Below are 16,645 nucleotides of genomic sequence, written 5' to 3'. Positions count from 1 at the left end.
GGCTCTTTAGTTCCTCTTCAAATTCTGCAATAAGCATGTTGTCTTCTGTATATCTGAAGTTACTGATATTTCTCCCAGCAATCTTGATTCCAGCTTATACTTCATCCAGTTGGGCATTTCTCATGATGTACTCTGCATATCAGTTACATAAGCAAGGTGACAATATACAGCCTTTACGTACTCCTTTCCCAAATTGGAATCAGTCTGTTGTCCCATGTTCAGTTCTAACTGTTGCTTCTTGACCTGCATACAGATTTCTCAGAAGGCAGGTAAGATAGTCTGTTATTCCCATCTCTGTAAGTTTTCTACAGTTTGTTGTAATCCACATAGTCAAAGGCTTTTACATGGTCAATAAAGCAGAAGTAGGTGTTTTTCTAGAATCTTATTGCTTTTTCTATCATCCAACGAATGTTGGCAACTTGATCTCTGGTTTCTCTGTCTTTTCTAAATCCAGCTTGAACATATAGAATTTCACAGTTCATGTATGGTTGAAGACTTGCTTGGAGAAATTACTCTGGTAGCAGGTGAGATGAGTGCAACTGTGTGGTAGTTGAACATTCTTTAAAATCTCCTTTTATGAGGATTGCAATGAAAACGACCTTTCCAGTCCTGTTGTCACTGCTGAATTTTCCACATGTGCTGGCATATTGAGCGCAGCAATTTGCAGCATCATCTTTTAGAATCTGATATAGCTCTACTGCTATGTCATCACACCCACTAGATTTGCTCTTAGTGATGCTTCTGAAGACCCCTTTGACTTCGCATTTCAGGATTTTCTAGCTCTAGGTGAGTGATCACACCATCGTGGTTATCCTGGTCATTAATATCTATTTTGTACAGATCTTCTATGTATTCTTTCTACCTCTTCTTAATATATTCTGCTTCTGTTAGGTCCATCCCGTGTCTCTCTTTTATTGTGCCCATCTTTGCCTGAAACATTCCCTCTGTATCTCTAATTTTCCAGAAGAGATCTCTGGTTTTTACCATTCTAATGTTTTCCTCTATTTCTTTGCACTGATCACTTAGGAAGGCTTTTTTAAAAATCTCTTCTTACTATTCTTTGGAAATCTGCATTCAGATAGGTATGTCTTTCTTTTCTCCTTTGCCTTTTGCTTCTCTTCTTTTCTAAGTTATTTGTAAGGACTCCTCAGGCAAGCATTTAGCCTTTTTGCATTTATTTTTCTTTGGGATGGTCTTGATGTGGTATGTACAGATCAAAAAATGAAGATCATGGCACCCAGTTCCATGACTTCATGGCAAATACCTGGAAAAACAGTGAAAACAGTGACAGGCTTTATTTTCCTGAGCTCCAAAATCACTGTAGATAGTGATCACAGTTGTGAAAAAAAAAAAAAAAAGACACTAGCTCCTTGGAAGAAAAGCTATGAAAAACCATGCAGCATACTAAAAAGCAGAGGCATTGCTTTACCAGCAAAGGTCTGTATAGTCAAAGCTATGGTTTTACCAGAAATCGTGAGTGGATGTGAGAGTTGGGCCATAAAGAAAGCTGAGTACCAAAGAATTGATGCTTTTAAACTGTAGTGTTGGATAAGACTCTTGAGAGTCCCGTGGACTGCAAGGAGATTCAATCAGTCTATGCGAAAGGAAATAGTCCTGAATATTCACTGAAAGGACCGATGCTGAAGCTGAACCTCCAATACTTTGGGCAATTGATGGGAGGAACTGACTCATTAGAAAAGACCCTGATGAAGGGAAACATTAAAGACAGAAAGCAAAGGGGAAGGCAGAAGATGTAATTGTTTGGTGGCATCACCAACCTGATGAACATGAGTCTGAGCAAGCCCTGGGAGTTGGTGATGGACAGGGAAACCTGGCATACTGCACCCCATGATATAGAAAAGAGTTGGACATGACTGAGAGACTGAACTGAACTAATGTACAGAGGACACCAGGGAGCAGGCAGAAGTCTTTGGGGTCCAGTCAAGCCTGTGGCCCTGGTGGGAGTGGGGTGAAAGATTTAGGTGGAAGGGGAGGATTCCCATTCTCTGGTGCAGGTCCTTGAATCCAAGGCAAGGAGCACAAGATTTTGAATGTGTTACCAAATATTGTTTTCTAAAAAAAAAAAAAAAAAAACCAAAACCAAAAAACTGCTTTCTGCAGGAGTGAGAACTTTGACTAAGTCTGTTCTTTAGATTTTACTGAGGGATGTGGAAGGAATCTGGAGTGGGCTGAGTCTGCAAAAATTAGGTGACTACCTGCTGGAAGGCCAGGCTTATGGCAGACATTCTGCACTAGATGGAAAACAAATCCGGAGAAAAAGTGTCTCTTCTGGAGTGTACATGACAATGTATCACATTGTTTCAGTAGATCAGTTCAATGGTGTTTTGGGGCAAGCAAGAAATGCATGATGGGTGGTTTGCTTTTGTGAATTCCTGTGGGTAGTTAGATGACTAAATGTTTGGTTACTTAATTGCATGGTTGGAATTATGCTTGGGAAGGAAAACTCCATCAGATCCACACACATTTTGACATTAAACAGCAAGCATAGGATGATTACTAAGGCAACTATAGGTACTTTAAACATGAGGGGCCAAATGGGGAAAGATTCACTTAACAGGCTGAGATTGGACTGTACAGGTTGCCATAGTTGTTGCTATGAAAAGTAGCCATAACAGCTACTTCTTGCTACGCTGGAGATGTGGTAAACTCACAAGAGAGCAAGAGCTTTTACAACTTTCCTTGCAGTGTGATTTCAGGGGAGAAGCAGTTGACAAGGAAAGGCTGACTCGTAAGGCTGAGGAAGGGAGTAATCTGAGACAGTAATCATTAGCTCTTATGTGAGCCCAGAAAACAGAAGCATAGGCTCAGTCAGAGTTCTGGGTCCAGGTTCAGAAACAGATCAATATTTAGCCTTGCGGATGGCAGCCATAACCTCTAAACAGAAGATTTCCTTCTCCCAGGTGGCAGAATAATTCATATTTGTTCCAGACTCAGGAACCCAGAAAGCCCTCTCAGGGCCACTTGCTCTTTGCAGGCACACATGCAATCTAGAAGGTGTAATCATCATCTTGGTGCCCATTTTCCAGATGAGAAAACTGAGGTTAAGAGACTTGATCAAGCTCACACAGCTAAGCATGTGAAAAACCAAGCACAAACCCAGGGTAACAGTCCTCAAATTGTATGTTTTTGCTCCACACCCACTGGGAGTGGTGGGTGGTGATCAGGAAGCAATGCTTAGGCAGAAGCAAACAATATTCACGTTTAAATTTAAGAAAGTAAGGAAAACCAGTAGAACATTCAGCTACGACCTAAATCAAATCCCTTATGATTATATAGTGGAGATGAAAAATAGATTAAAGAGATTAGGTCTGTTAGACTGAACAAATATGGATGGAGGTTTGTAACATTGTACCGGAGGTGATCATCAAAACCATCCTCAAGGAAAACAAAGGTGACAAGGCAAGGTGGCTGCCTGAGGAGGCCTTAGAAATAGCTGAGAAAATAAGAGAAGTGAAAGGCAAAGGAGAAAGGGAAAGATATACCCAATTAATGCAGACTTCCAGAGAATAGCAAGGAGAAATAAGAAAGTCTTCGTAAGTGAATAGTACCAGAATTAGAGGAAAACAATAGAATTGTAAAGAGTATAGATCTCTTCAAGAAAAGTGGAGATACCAGAGTAACACTTCATGCAAAGATGGACACAATAAAGGTCAGAAAAACCAAAGACATAACAGAAGCAGATGAGATTAAGAAGAGGTGGCAAGAAAGCACAGAAGAACTATACAAAAATCACCATAATGAGCAGGATATGGATGATGCTGTGGTCACTCACATAAAGCCAGATACTGGAGTATGAAGTCAAGTGGGCTTTAGGAAGCATCACTACAAGAAAAGAAAGGGAAGGTGATGAAATTCCAGATGAGCTGTTTAAAATTCCTAAAGAATGAGGATGTAAATATGCTGCATTCAATATGTCAGCAAATTTGGAAAACTCAGCAGTGGCCACAGTGCTGGAAAAGGTCAGTTTCCATTCCAATTGAAACAAAAGGCAATTCCAAATAATGTTCAACCTATCATGCCATTGTGCTCATCTCACTTGCTAGCAAGATAATGTTCAAAATCCTTCAAGGTAAGTTTCAACAGTACATGAACTGAGAATATACAAACTGGTTTGAGGAACCAGAGAACTAATTGCCAACATCCATTGGATCATGGAGAAATAAGGGAATCCCAGAAAAACATTTCCAACTGCTTCACTGAGTATGCTAAAGCCTTTCACTGTGTAGACCACAACAAACTGTAGAAAATTCGTAAAGAAATGGGAGTTGCAGATCACCTTACCTTTCTCCTAACAAGTCTCTTATGTAGGTCAAAAAGCAGCAGTTAGAATCAGACACGGAACAACTGAAAGATTTAAAACTGGGAAAGGAGAATGACAAGGTATACATTGTCACTTGATTATTTAACTTATATGTAGGATACATCATTCAATATGCTGGTCTGGATAAATCCCAACCTGAAATAAAGATTGCTGGGAGAAGTATCAACATACATAGATATGAAGATGACACTGCCCTAACAGCAAAAAGCAAAAAAGAGCTAAAGAGCTTCTTGATGAGGAGAGGAGATGAAAAAAAAACTAGCTTAAATTCAACATTCAGTAAACTATTCACAGAAAGACACTCAACATTCATGGCATACAGTCCCACCACTTAATGGCCTATAGATGAGGGAACAGTGGAAACAGTGGCAGATTTTATTTTCTTGGGCTCCAAAATCACTATGGACCTTGACTGCAGCCACAAAATTAAAACACACTTGCTCATTGGAAGGAAGAAAGGCTATGAAAATCTGCACAGTGTATTAAAAAGCAGAGACTCACTTTGCTACAGAGTTCTGTAGTATCAAAGATATGGTTTTTCCAGTAATCAGGTACAGATGTGATATCTGGACCATAAGAAATGGTGAATGCCAAAGAATTGAGCTTTTGAACTGTGGTACTTGAGAAGATTCTTGAGTCCCATATACAACAAGATCAAAGCAGTTAATCTGAAAGGAAATCAACCTCTGATCCCTGCTGTCTCAGCAGAGGCATGCACTGAGGGCCTCCATGTGGAAAGAACTCCACTGCAAAAGTGCCTAACCATGGCAGCTCCAATCAGTTTATAGGCCCACCCATGGAGAAGCTCAGAAAGGCTGAAGGCTCTGTGTACCCTATGTCTCTTGACACATGCATTGCATTCTCCCCAGCAGCATGGAGGTCAAGGAAGGGTCATTCTGGGCCCTGGAGGAGGGGGATGGTTCAGGGATCCACTGGGACCACCACTTACCAAGTAGGACTGAAAAGGACAGAGCAGGCATACGTGGCAGAGAGCTGGTGAATGGGTGTGGGAGAAAAGGGAACCAGCTCTGCATGAAGTACCTCACCCAAACTCCCCTGGAGGAGAAGCCCAGTGATAAATACATATGAGATGGGATGAAGATAGTCTATTTCATTACCCCTTATAATTCCTCTGAATGAGGATGTGGTGGAGTTGGTGGGTCATCACAAACTCTTCCATGGCCTAGAACACCCTCCAGGCGTTATCTATAGGGCTGCCTCTCCCAATCTTCAGTCGTGTAGTTCTGGAGGAAATTGACAATCATGTGTGCTGCTGGGTCAGGGCCACAAGACCATGTAAAGCCAAACATAGGACCCTATGGCCCTGCCAGGATCGCTGATCTAGGACTGTACATGTGATCTGAGGTGGGTCATTCAGAGAACACCCTCGATCTCTGATTTCTTCAATCTTTTCTTTCCTTATTGGAGATGCCTTCAGGATGTAAAATCCTAGGGCAGGTAGCTTGGACTCCCTCACTAAGTGTAGATGCCTTAAGGAAGAAAGTTTTCAGGCTAAGACCATCAGAGAAGAGGGATGGGAAAGAGCGAGGGTGTGAAATAGAGAACTGATGACTTCTGATTTCTTGTGTCCAGTCACTGAGATCTTTGTATTTGCTCTGAGTCTTGTGTCCTGGATTCCCAGAATCATTTCATTGAGTCTCACCTTTCCTTGAAGCCAGTTGGAGGTGGGCTCCTCTCAACTGTGATTCAGACTTTGTTCTAGATCCTTCTCAATCATTGTACAACTCCCAGACAGAAACAGAGACACTGGATTTTTTCACCCCCATTAGGAGTGAAACCCTTTATTCTTTATTGAGAACAGAGTGTGAAGACCACCAAATGCAGTTCACCAGCATTCTGGGCAGGAGTACCCTAAGTGTGATTTAGTGTTTGCTCGGCGCAGCCTTACTAATTCCTAAACCACACCAAGCATTTATACTGCCTGTGCCAGGCCAATCCTGTCATTTCCTCAACCAAAGACAGAAATACAGCCTCAGGAAGACATCACCCAAGATCCAGGTCTCTCTAGATGTCCTCACTCTGTTCCCAATAAAGGTGGTATAGCAGTGGCCTCTAGAATTCTGGGGGAGGCTGACACACACCAGTCAGCCTGAGCCCTTACCTGTGACTCCCACAAATATCAGACCCAGCACAATTCTTGGTTTTATTTCCCTCTTTCGGTAAGTGTCAAGGGATTTTCTCATTAACAGGGGATATGAGAGTTCATCCACAACCAAAAAGGGCCAAAACATGAAGTTGCCATGAGGAAGGGTGTGGGGGATGGGAGGACTGGGAGTTGGGGATACAGAGGATGATAAACAACAAAGTCCTACTGAAGATCATAAGGAAATATATTAACTATCCAGTCATAAACCACATGAAAAAGAATAAGAAAAAGAATATATATTTCTCTATGTGTATAACTGAGTCACATCTCAGTGCAGCAGAACATAACGCAACACTGGAGGTTAGCCACACTTCAATAAAAATTTTAGTAAAGAAAAAGAGTGTCCATAGTTCTCCTCTCTCCCTGTTTCTTTCCTTCTGATTCCTGCTCCTTTTTTTCTTTGCAGAGAATGCTGGTTCTCCTCCTGCATCCCCACAATCCATACTTTATTAAAAAACTTTATTTTGTATTGGAGTATAGCTGATTAACAACATTCTGAGTTTCAGGTGGACAGTATATGGACTCAAACATATGTATCCATGAATCCTGGTCCCAAAAATTCCCCTCCCATACAGCTTGTCATATAATTAAGCAGAGTTCCCTGTGCTACACAGTAACTCATTGTTGGTTATCCATCTTAAATAGAGCAGTGCCCACAAAACTTTCTTGAAGACTTAACTCAGGTACTCTTGGAAGCCTCCTTAGGCCCACACTCACCCTCTTTGGCCACTACAGGCTTGGTTGGGTAACATACTCTGGTTCCCTTCTCCACCGGTCAGTCTGTAGCCCTCATCACTTCGAGGAAGTCCCCAGTGCCCCAGTGCAGAGCACCTTGGGATTCCATTTGCATGGAATCAAGTGCAGTTTTGCCTAGAACCAAGCAACCCTCCACATGGCTCCATGAGTTTACAGCTTTAGAATTCCTGAAATTCCCTCCCTACCTCAAAGTCTTCTTTGAGCCCATCAGCCAGCTTTGACCTCCCCTAGGGAGCTGACATGAATCCTCCACCCTGTGCCAGGGCTGAGCAGTCACTGTGAACCCTTTATTCACATTAGCATCCAGCCTCCCCACAGACGGGTCAGGTAGCCTGACTCACAAAGGGGGCACCAGGCCAGAGCTAGGGGAAGATGCATCTGAGAACTAAGGTGACCATGTAATTTATCATCCAAGCCAGGAAAACTGCAAGAAGAGAAGGGAGACTGTTAATCCCTATGGTGGGACAGCACAATGGGACTGTCCCCAGCCATTCTCCTTGTCACATGACATATTTCAAGGACTGCTAGAGCTGACTTCCCATGTTCTTCCATCTGAGGGTTCAGATTGAACTGAAGCTATTTGAACACTGAAGACCTGAGTGATCCCCTCTCCTTGTGACTCCCACCATGCCAGCGTGGCATGGTGTCTCCACATTTACTTCAGGATTATCAGTGTCCCAGATGACCCTTTACTCTCAAGTGGTTTCTTTTGTGGGAGGCTCTGGCCAGCCCCAGGGCTCAGCATCTGCAATAGTGATAGATGGAGTGCAGAGGGCAGCCTCCTCCCCACAGCAGCCCAAGGGTTCCTGCAAGTTCCTATTTGAGAACCACCTCTCAGGGTTCTCCCTCACCTTGAGGATGTAGGTTGAGCTGGGACGGGGTAGTTGATGCCATCAATGGTGAAGATAATAGTGGACAGGGTATTGACCACAAAACATGAAACGTAGTGCTGTTAGAGACAGAGGGAGAGAGGTTGGCCCTGGAGATCCGTCTTGTGTGTGGAGACTGGGAGGGACCCTGGGGCATGATCTTCACCTCAGAATCCTGTGGCATGGCACCGATGCGCTTCTGGATGTTATTGACCAGTCTTCTTGGGCCAAGGATCAGTGATGTCCCGGTATCCACAAGGGCCTCACAGCCACCAGAACAAGCAATAACCTTTCTTTTCATGGAGATGCTGAGAGACAGTGTGAATAGCAGGCATCAAGGTCACTCTGAGTCTCCCCAGAGCTTCCCCCTTCCCGACTGTCTTCTAAACAGCCCTTTGTCTCTTGCCCTCTTTTCCTTTGCTCCCTACACGGCCCCTTCCTTGACATTCTTAAATACAGTAGTTGAATACACCAGGCTATTTTGCACCTTGACACAAGCTGGTCTTCCTTCCTAGAGGAGCCCCCTCCACTTTGACTAGCAAATTTCTTCTCATCTTCCAGATTCCAGCTTAATTGTCATGGTTTCATGGAAGTGTTTCCCCCGGGTGTTCATCAATCTCCTTTCTTGACAGTCTCTGTAGACACTTCCTCATGTCTAGTATGTACCAAAGTCCAATTCACTATGTGTGTGTTTCATTTCCTATGCATCTGCCTTCTTAGATGTGAGGGCAAGTTTTATTCTCATTGCCTCCCTAAAGTGCCTGCACACAGTGGATGCCCAAGGCTTGTCTGTTTAGTGAGTGAATGAAGACTGAAAATAATGAATTAGAAACATCCAGAGAGCTGTTTCTGGTGGGAAACAAATAACGGGTCAATCGCAGAGTGAAGATAGAGATTCACTGGGGCAGCAGATTCTCATAGTGGTAGGAGAGAGGGGCTCCTCTGGGAGAGGGTGTCTGCCAGCACTGCTCCTACAACCAGCTCAGACCCTGAGATCCTGGCCAGGAAATACATGACTAGCCCACAGAAACTCCAAAAGACGGGTCAGCTTTTGTCTGAGGGTATCAAACAGAATCCTATCAATTATGCCTCTTGTCCTCAGGTCACTCCTGGATTCCACCTTCCTGATTCTCAGTTATAGCCCCTGCCCTACTGTGTGCCCATGAACATGGGGTGTCTTTTTTATTAGTTGCTTTCACATCTTATGACTTCAGTAAATTTCTCTACACTACTCAGTAGTTGCTCCCTTAGGAGACCAGTTCTCCATGTTTGCTCAGCACTTTCCCTGTTTTTAAACAGACATTTATCTCTACTGAGAACTTCCTATGTCCCAGGTAGCCCTGAACATTTGGTCATCTTATACCTCTGCTCAGGGTGGAGAAATTCTCCCTGATCCTCTGTTCACCACACTGTAGAGTCCTCTAATCATGCTCCAAGCCTCACAGTGCAGTGGGTGCAGCCCTCTCCCAGCTGCACAGACCTCTCCGGACCCTTTTAGGACCCACGTCAGAGCCCTGGTCAGAATGCCTGGGGATTATGAACCCATGGGTTGTTTGTATATCTATCTACTTGTGTTTTAGTTTGTATATGTGTTTGTATGTGTCTCTGTGAGTGCTTGTGTGTCTCTGACTAGCTATGCATGTTTATATGTGTCTCTGTGTATGTTTTTGTGTGTCTGCTTGTGTGTTTCCATGTGTCTGTGTGTCTGTGTCGTTGTGGGGGTGTATATGTCTGTGTGACTGTGTGTCTGAGAATGTATTTTTGTATGTCTGTCTGTGTCCATGTACAATAGTAGCAGCATCACTTGGGCTGACCCTCAGAGGGAGAGGTTACCGGTCCATGTGTATACTCCAGTCACCTGCATGGATCAATGGTACCCAGTTGAGCACTCCCTGGTAGTAGGATTTATCCACCCCACAAACATCACCACACTGCCTTTTTCCCTGCATGTGTAAAGAGAAGAGAAGGGGGGGGATCCTTGGAGGACCGTAACAACAGCACTATCTTAGAGCTGTGCTGGTCCACCAATCAAGGCCCTAATAAGTCCCCATGAACAGATGCAGAAATCAAGTCTAGAAGTGATTGAGATCCAGACTGAAGTCCGTTACTGGCTAATGAGTGGCACAGAGGAGGTTAGAAACTGAGTCACATTGCTGGGCTCCACCCACTATAACTTCTGAAGATACCTTACTTCCTGCGACCTGAGTGCTCATACACACTCAAAGGACACAGTGCTGAAGTGTTTTGGCTTTTCCCTTGTCCAGCTTGTCCTTTTTTCAGGAAAATCAAATCCTGGGAGTTCTAAGGGTGTGGGTTCAGATCACTCAGAGTTGGCTCCATTGGCCTGTGACCTCTACTGTTCAAAGGGCTCCACACTCAGAAGGGACCCCACCTCTGCTCTCCCTGTCTTGAAATGCTTCATAATTCTTGAACAAGGGGTCCCACATATTTGTTTTGTGTCCCACACTTTCATTTTCCCTAGCTCCTGCAAATTGGGTAGCTGGTCCTGGGCTCCCAGTGGAATGCTAATGAGGAAGGAAAGATATCCACCATCCTTCTCCTACCTTCCTTATAAATTCAAAAGTAAATTGTATTGCTTTTTCCTCCAACTTGTTTCCTGTTGCCTTCCACTTGTCTTCCTCCTCACTCACCCCTCTAGACCAAGTTACTGGTTTTGAGACCAGGAGCAGCGTTGTGCTCCAATAAAAAGTTATTTATAAAAGCCAGTGGTGAAGCCAGGTACAGCCCTGGTGCTATATTTATCCTGGGTTAGATTATCTCTCAGGATTCTTCTTTATCATGTGTTCGATAATTTTCGTGCAACTGAAAGCATCTTAAAGCTAATTTGGAGAAAAGTATTGTCCATCTCAAAATTACTTGCTCAAGTAGAAGGCAAAAACAGGCTCAGAAATGGCACCTTGATTCTTCAGCTTATCAACGATGGGGATGGCTCCAAAGACAGATATGTTGGGGTACTTCAAGCCCAAGACACCATCAAAAGGTGCACCCTCACACTCATATTCCACAACGCTTAGACTGAACAGCTGATCAGTACTTACAAGGTCCCCAGTCTGTGGGAGAAAAGAGTATTCCCACTTACAGATATGTGAAGTGGGGCTAGGACTGGACTGGTGCATTGTCATTAAATCCTCAGAGAAGAATTGAGGCTGGGCTCTGACTTTTGTGGACCTCAGACAGTTAGACCAAGTTGGGAGAGGAATTTGGGTTCCATCCGTGAGAAGCTGTGAATGTTAAAACATCTGCCCCTCTGAAAAACACCCACTGCATCAGTCAAATTGGCCTTGTGGCTTCTGTCCAGGTGGGGCAACCAAGAGGCAGGCCAGGATCCATTGCTGCCTCCTTGTGGACAAAATGAGTCGAGAGCAAGGTAGCCTTCTCTGGCATCACTATGACCTAATGACAGGAATGGACTGAATTATCTGTAAGGTACTGTGGATTCTGCATCTGTCCAGGAATACAGAAGCCGAAAACACAATCATGCTGGCAGGGATCTATGAAACTACTGCCTGGGAAATTCACTTTTGGGGATATGTGTGTATTTGTGCAAGTGTGTATGAGAAAGACAGAGAGGGGAACTACTCAAGTACTTTGGGAAGGCAGGCCATACGTTTTATGAGACTCTCAAAAGCACCCTAGAGTGAGAACTCATTTATTAGGCCCCTTGACATCTCTGGCCTCCAGTTTCCCACTATGGGTACCTGAAGCCCTTGACTGCCCCCAGGGTCCCCAGATCAGTTTTATCCTGTCCCTAAACACCTTACAGAAACTTCCATCCTGAAAAGCCAACCCAGCTCCACCATTTATCACATGTGTGACCTCAGCAAGGCCCTTGCTGTCTGCACCTCAGTTTCCTCATACGTCTCATGAGCTAATCAGACTACCTTCTGTGTGGGGTTGTTGCAGGATTAAAACAATTATTACCTGAAAGTGCCTGGAACAGTCTGTGAATATAAAGGTGGGTGCTTTTTTTCCCCTCTTATCACTCCCAGAAAAATGAACCTTGAACAGCTCATGGGCAGAGGAGCTGCAAGTCCACACCTCAAGCCACTCTCTGAGTTAGCTATCCATTTGCTTGTGTGTCACCATGGGCACTGCCTCTCCAGGGACAGGATCCTGTGTGTAAGATGGCCAATATCTATGGGAGTTAGGCTAGGAAGGGTCCTGCCAGATGGTCCTGCATCTGTTTTGCAAGCCGGGGTCACTCAATAGCCATTCCTGACTCAGCTTCTCTTTACACATTACATGAACAGTGTCATAAGCAAGAAATCCCTTCATGCTCCCAGATCCATAGGCAATGCTGAAGGTCTTTTGGGTAGGCCAGAAGGTAGAAGACTTGTAATGTCTGAACCTAATTTGTGTAGCTGCAGACATAAGAGATGAGTGTCATCAGGTGCCAAGGGTAGAAACAGGGCGGCAGGGCAAGTGAAGGATGGTCTGGGTAGGGGGTGTCTGTACTCGCAACAGGCTGGTCTGGGCTAAGAGGGAGGGCACCTACAAGTCAGACAAGCCTGTGTCATAGATAACCTGGAATTCCTGAGGGGGTGTTCCAGTGGTGATGCTACCCTTATATTGCACCTACAGGGAGAAGGAGGGAGTCGATTAGTGCAGAACTGGCTACCCTCAATCCCACACTGCTGCCTCCCTCTGGGTGCTATATATCTTTTGAGATCACTTTCCAACCACTGTGAAGCTCACAGCCTTTGATCACACAGGTGCTTGCATTTTATTTTTTTTTTTCCTATGCTACATTGTATGCAGGATATTGATTCTATGACCAGGCATTGAAGTTGTACCTCCTGCATGGGAAGCCCATAGACATAACCACTGGGTCTCCAGGACTGTTGGACACCCAGGGATGTCCTGGTGCCTTCATTTGAGAAATTCTGTAGTCTCTTCAAACCCAGCCTTATGACCCCTTTCTCCAGGAGGTCCTTGATCAACCCCAGCCACTCCCTCCAAACTCAGACTACATCCAATCAACAGCAAACAGTTGACCTTTTCATTTGACATGTATTTACTCTTTGCCTATCTCTCAGACTGGCATGGGCATTCTTGAAGACAAAATAAGTCCTTTTTTCTAATCAAAAAACAGTAACCACTGTGTGAGATTCTTATGGCCTTACACAGAATATGGGTTCAGTAACTTTTTACAGCTGTGGTTCTTGTACTGTGGAAACTGAATTCCTCTGCCTGGTTATTCACAATTGCTTTGCAGTTGGTACTATCTTCTGATCAGAGATGGTTCACTCTTCATCTGTAACTAGTTCACTCCCTTAGTTCAGAAGGAACTTCTGCTGCTGCTTCTGCTAAGTCACTTCAGGAATGTCCTATTCTGTGCAACCCCATAGACAGCAGCCCACCAGGCTCCACCATCTCTGGGATTCTCCAGGCAAGAACACTGGAGTGGCTTGCAATTTGCTTCTCCAATTCAGGTAGTGAAAAGTGAAAGTGAAGTCACTCAGTCATGTCTGACTCTTAGTGACCCCGTGGACTGCAGCCTACCTGGCGGCTGAGTCCTTGGGTTTTTCCAGGCAAGAGGACTGTAGTGGGTTGTCATTGCCTTCTGCTCAGAAGGAACAATCTCCCTCAAACTAATGACACATCTTTGACACAGAAATGGATGCTTACCTGCCACCTGGTAATTTCTGGGCCCAGTCACCAAGACAAGAGTAGAAGATGATAGTGCCTTCTCCTCTGCGTGGGGCACCTTTTGCCCAGTGTTTCTGCCTCTGGCAGGAGCCCCAGCCCCAGCATCCCACGTGGCATCTCCAGATGAGCCCCAGTGGTAGGCTAGAGCGCCAGGGGGCTCTGTGGAGCACCATCCTCCCAAAACATTCACATCCATGATGTTCCTTAGGGGGTGAATAGTTATATTTGAGCCACGAGAAGAAATCTGAGAGAGTCTGTAAGCATGTTCCTTGAGGAAATTGTTCAGCATTTTTTTCACTGAAGATATTTCTCATGGTCTTCACTTTCCTTAGAGGTATTCTTTCACAGAACATTTGACAAAGAAAACAAAGAAGATGCTACAATTACCTGTCAGTGTTAAACTATAACTGTCATTGTAATGGCACTGTGTATTTTCTAATCATTTTTATGAGTCACCTTATTATAAGAATTTTCAGCATATTCCATTGGAAAGACATATGACATATGTTTGAGTAAAGATTTTGTTCTGTAATGTTGGGTAAGCCATATGATCATGTGGAGTCTCAGTCTCCCCTTCAGTAAAATGGTGAATATAATGATTCAAACCTTCCAAATAGGATATCGTGGGGATAGTGAAGTGATGGATATAATGTGCCTGATAAATAGGAAGTCTCAACAATGACAGCAACTAGCACTGCTGTTGCCATCCCACTGTATCCTTCTCATAGAAGCTCAGGGAAGGAAGTAGAAGGGGAATTCCTATCCTGTTTTACAAGGGAGGAATTTGAAATGCAAGAGGTTTGTGAATTGGCTGTGGTCACACTGCTTGTCAGATATAAAACAATGTATAAGTAGATCTCTCAATTTTTCTTCAAGTTGAAAGAGATGAGATAGTTGAAAGAAGAATCCAGGAGATAGGGAACAAGTTAGGGAAATGTAGAAGCTTGAGAAGGAAGGATGAGTCAATTGAAAAATTAAAAGAAAACAATACAGAGAGAAATACATTCACAGAGACTTCCAAATGAGATATAAATGAGAGATAAATGATAGTGATACAGAGATGCAGACATAGACATATACACACTGAATTAGAGAGGGAACAAAGAGGACATTCTAAATAAAAGGGAGAAAAGTGCTATTCCACAGGACCACACCTATATCTGCACTGACTGTGCACTGAGCAATTGCAAGGAGTTCAAATTTCAATAGGGCATGACATGACTGGACCCCAGAGTTGCGCAACTATGAAAATCTACACCAAGAATCTTGGGTCCCACAGTTTCTATAACAAAGTACTTATCAATAAGTAAGGGTTGAACTTTAAGATTGTTAGGGAAATATTCCATTCTGTTCTAAACCCGATGAGTAGAAGAATAATCAGATGAAAAGAAAAATCACAGAAAGGAAGATGATGTGGCTTACAGTCTCCATAATTAAATGACTCTGAAATCTGAGAAGGCCACCAGCCTGAGGAGCTCAAGCCAATTCATGCTTCTTTCCTGGCTCCAAGTACTCAGGGAAGTACAGATTCTTAGCATGTAGTGGTGACCGGGAGCCCCTAGTTATATATGCTATGACATGCCCTAGTTTAGCTCTTTAGGCCAATAATAGGTCTGAAGAAAAACAAAGGTCTTGATAAAATCTTTACCTTCATCAGTGTCCTTGGTGAGTGGACTTTGGAGCTTCACAAAATACAGAAAATTGAACTGTAATCTTTTCCTTGAAGTTTGGCTGGAAAATCAAACTAATCTGCATGGACATCTAAGAAGGTGGAGAACCGTGACTACTTGGAGAAAAAAAAAAAAACTGTTAAGAACATCATAAAAATGGATACTAAGGGACATGCTCTACATTTGTGGCTTCATGTCATCTTCATAGCCACTTCATGAGATATGCATTGCTGTCTTCATTGGAGAAGAGATTGCTAGGAGGATAAGTTGTCAAATGGCAAAGTGAAGACTTCAGGGACAGCCCAGGGACATACAACTGGCTTTAGGGATTGGGTCTAATGGCAGACATCAGGGGCACCTATGATGCCAGTCTGCATCAAAGATTTAGGGCAGAGAAGTCCTTCAATTGCATGCTTTCAGTATTGAAAAAAATGTCATAGCATCCACAAGATATTTTATAGCATCCAACAAACATACAAGGAAGAACTGTGTGCTAGGTTCTGGGTTAAAAGCTTCAAAGTCAAAGTTGATGAAGACAAAAGTAGTCTTTATCTTAAGAAAGCTAGCAGTCTAGTTCCCACAAACTCATGGCTCCAGGAGGCAGGAGATATGATACTAGGACTAGGTGGCCATGTTGAACACTGGGCCACACAGGCCTTACCACTGGGAATAGCCTTTCCTCCACTCCACCCATGCTGGAAAGCAGGTCAGTCAACCATGTTTTCAAGAGAATCCGAAGTTTGGATATTTATGTACAATCTACTGATTTTAATGTTAGCAACTAATTTTTTTCCCCAAAAAACAGTGGGAATGAAATCTCTACAGCAATGTGCTAGAATTATTCTTCAGTCTCTGCAGGCTTTTATTTCTCGCCTAGAGTTGGGAGTGCAGTGGCGACAGGGAGGAATTTAATTCACGTTGGTTGATTTACAAAGAGACTGAATGCATACTGAACATGTGTGTTTCCTTTCTACTTATAAAGAAAGATCATCAGGGACATACAAACCAACAAAATTTAACTGCTGAAGATAAATGGATATATTTCTGATATACTTTTCCCATAGGGTCTATGTCATGAAAAATTTTGTCTGCCAAACCAAACATACAAAAACCGATTTTGAAATGTCTTCCCAATTCAAGAAGACAAAACAACTGTGGCAGCCAAAGTAAA

General features: G+C 43.6%; 1 pseudogene; it reads right to left on the bottom strand.

Annotated features, from left to right (window-relative positions):
- Positions 1 to 6,275: 6,275 nt before the first annotated feature.
- LOC129654160 (pregnancy-associated glycoprotein 1-like) lies at positions 6,276 to 14,157 on the bottom strand (annotated as a pseudogene).
- Positions 14,158 to 16,645: the final 2,488 nt, after the last annotated feature.

Source organism: Bubalus kerabau, chromosome 5, assembly GCF_029407905.1.
Source record: "Bubalus kerabau isolate K-KA32 ecotype Philippines breed swamp buffalo chromosome 5, PCC_UOA_SB_1v2, whole genome shotgun sequence".
NCBI lineage: Eukaryota > Metazoa > Chordata > Mammalia > Artiodactyla > Bovidae > Bubalus > Bubalus kerabau.
Note: the sequence above shows the minus strand (reverse complement) of the source record. Positions and strands in the feature narration are given on the sequence as shown.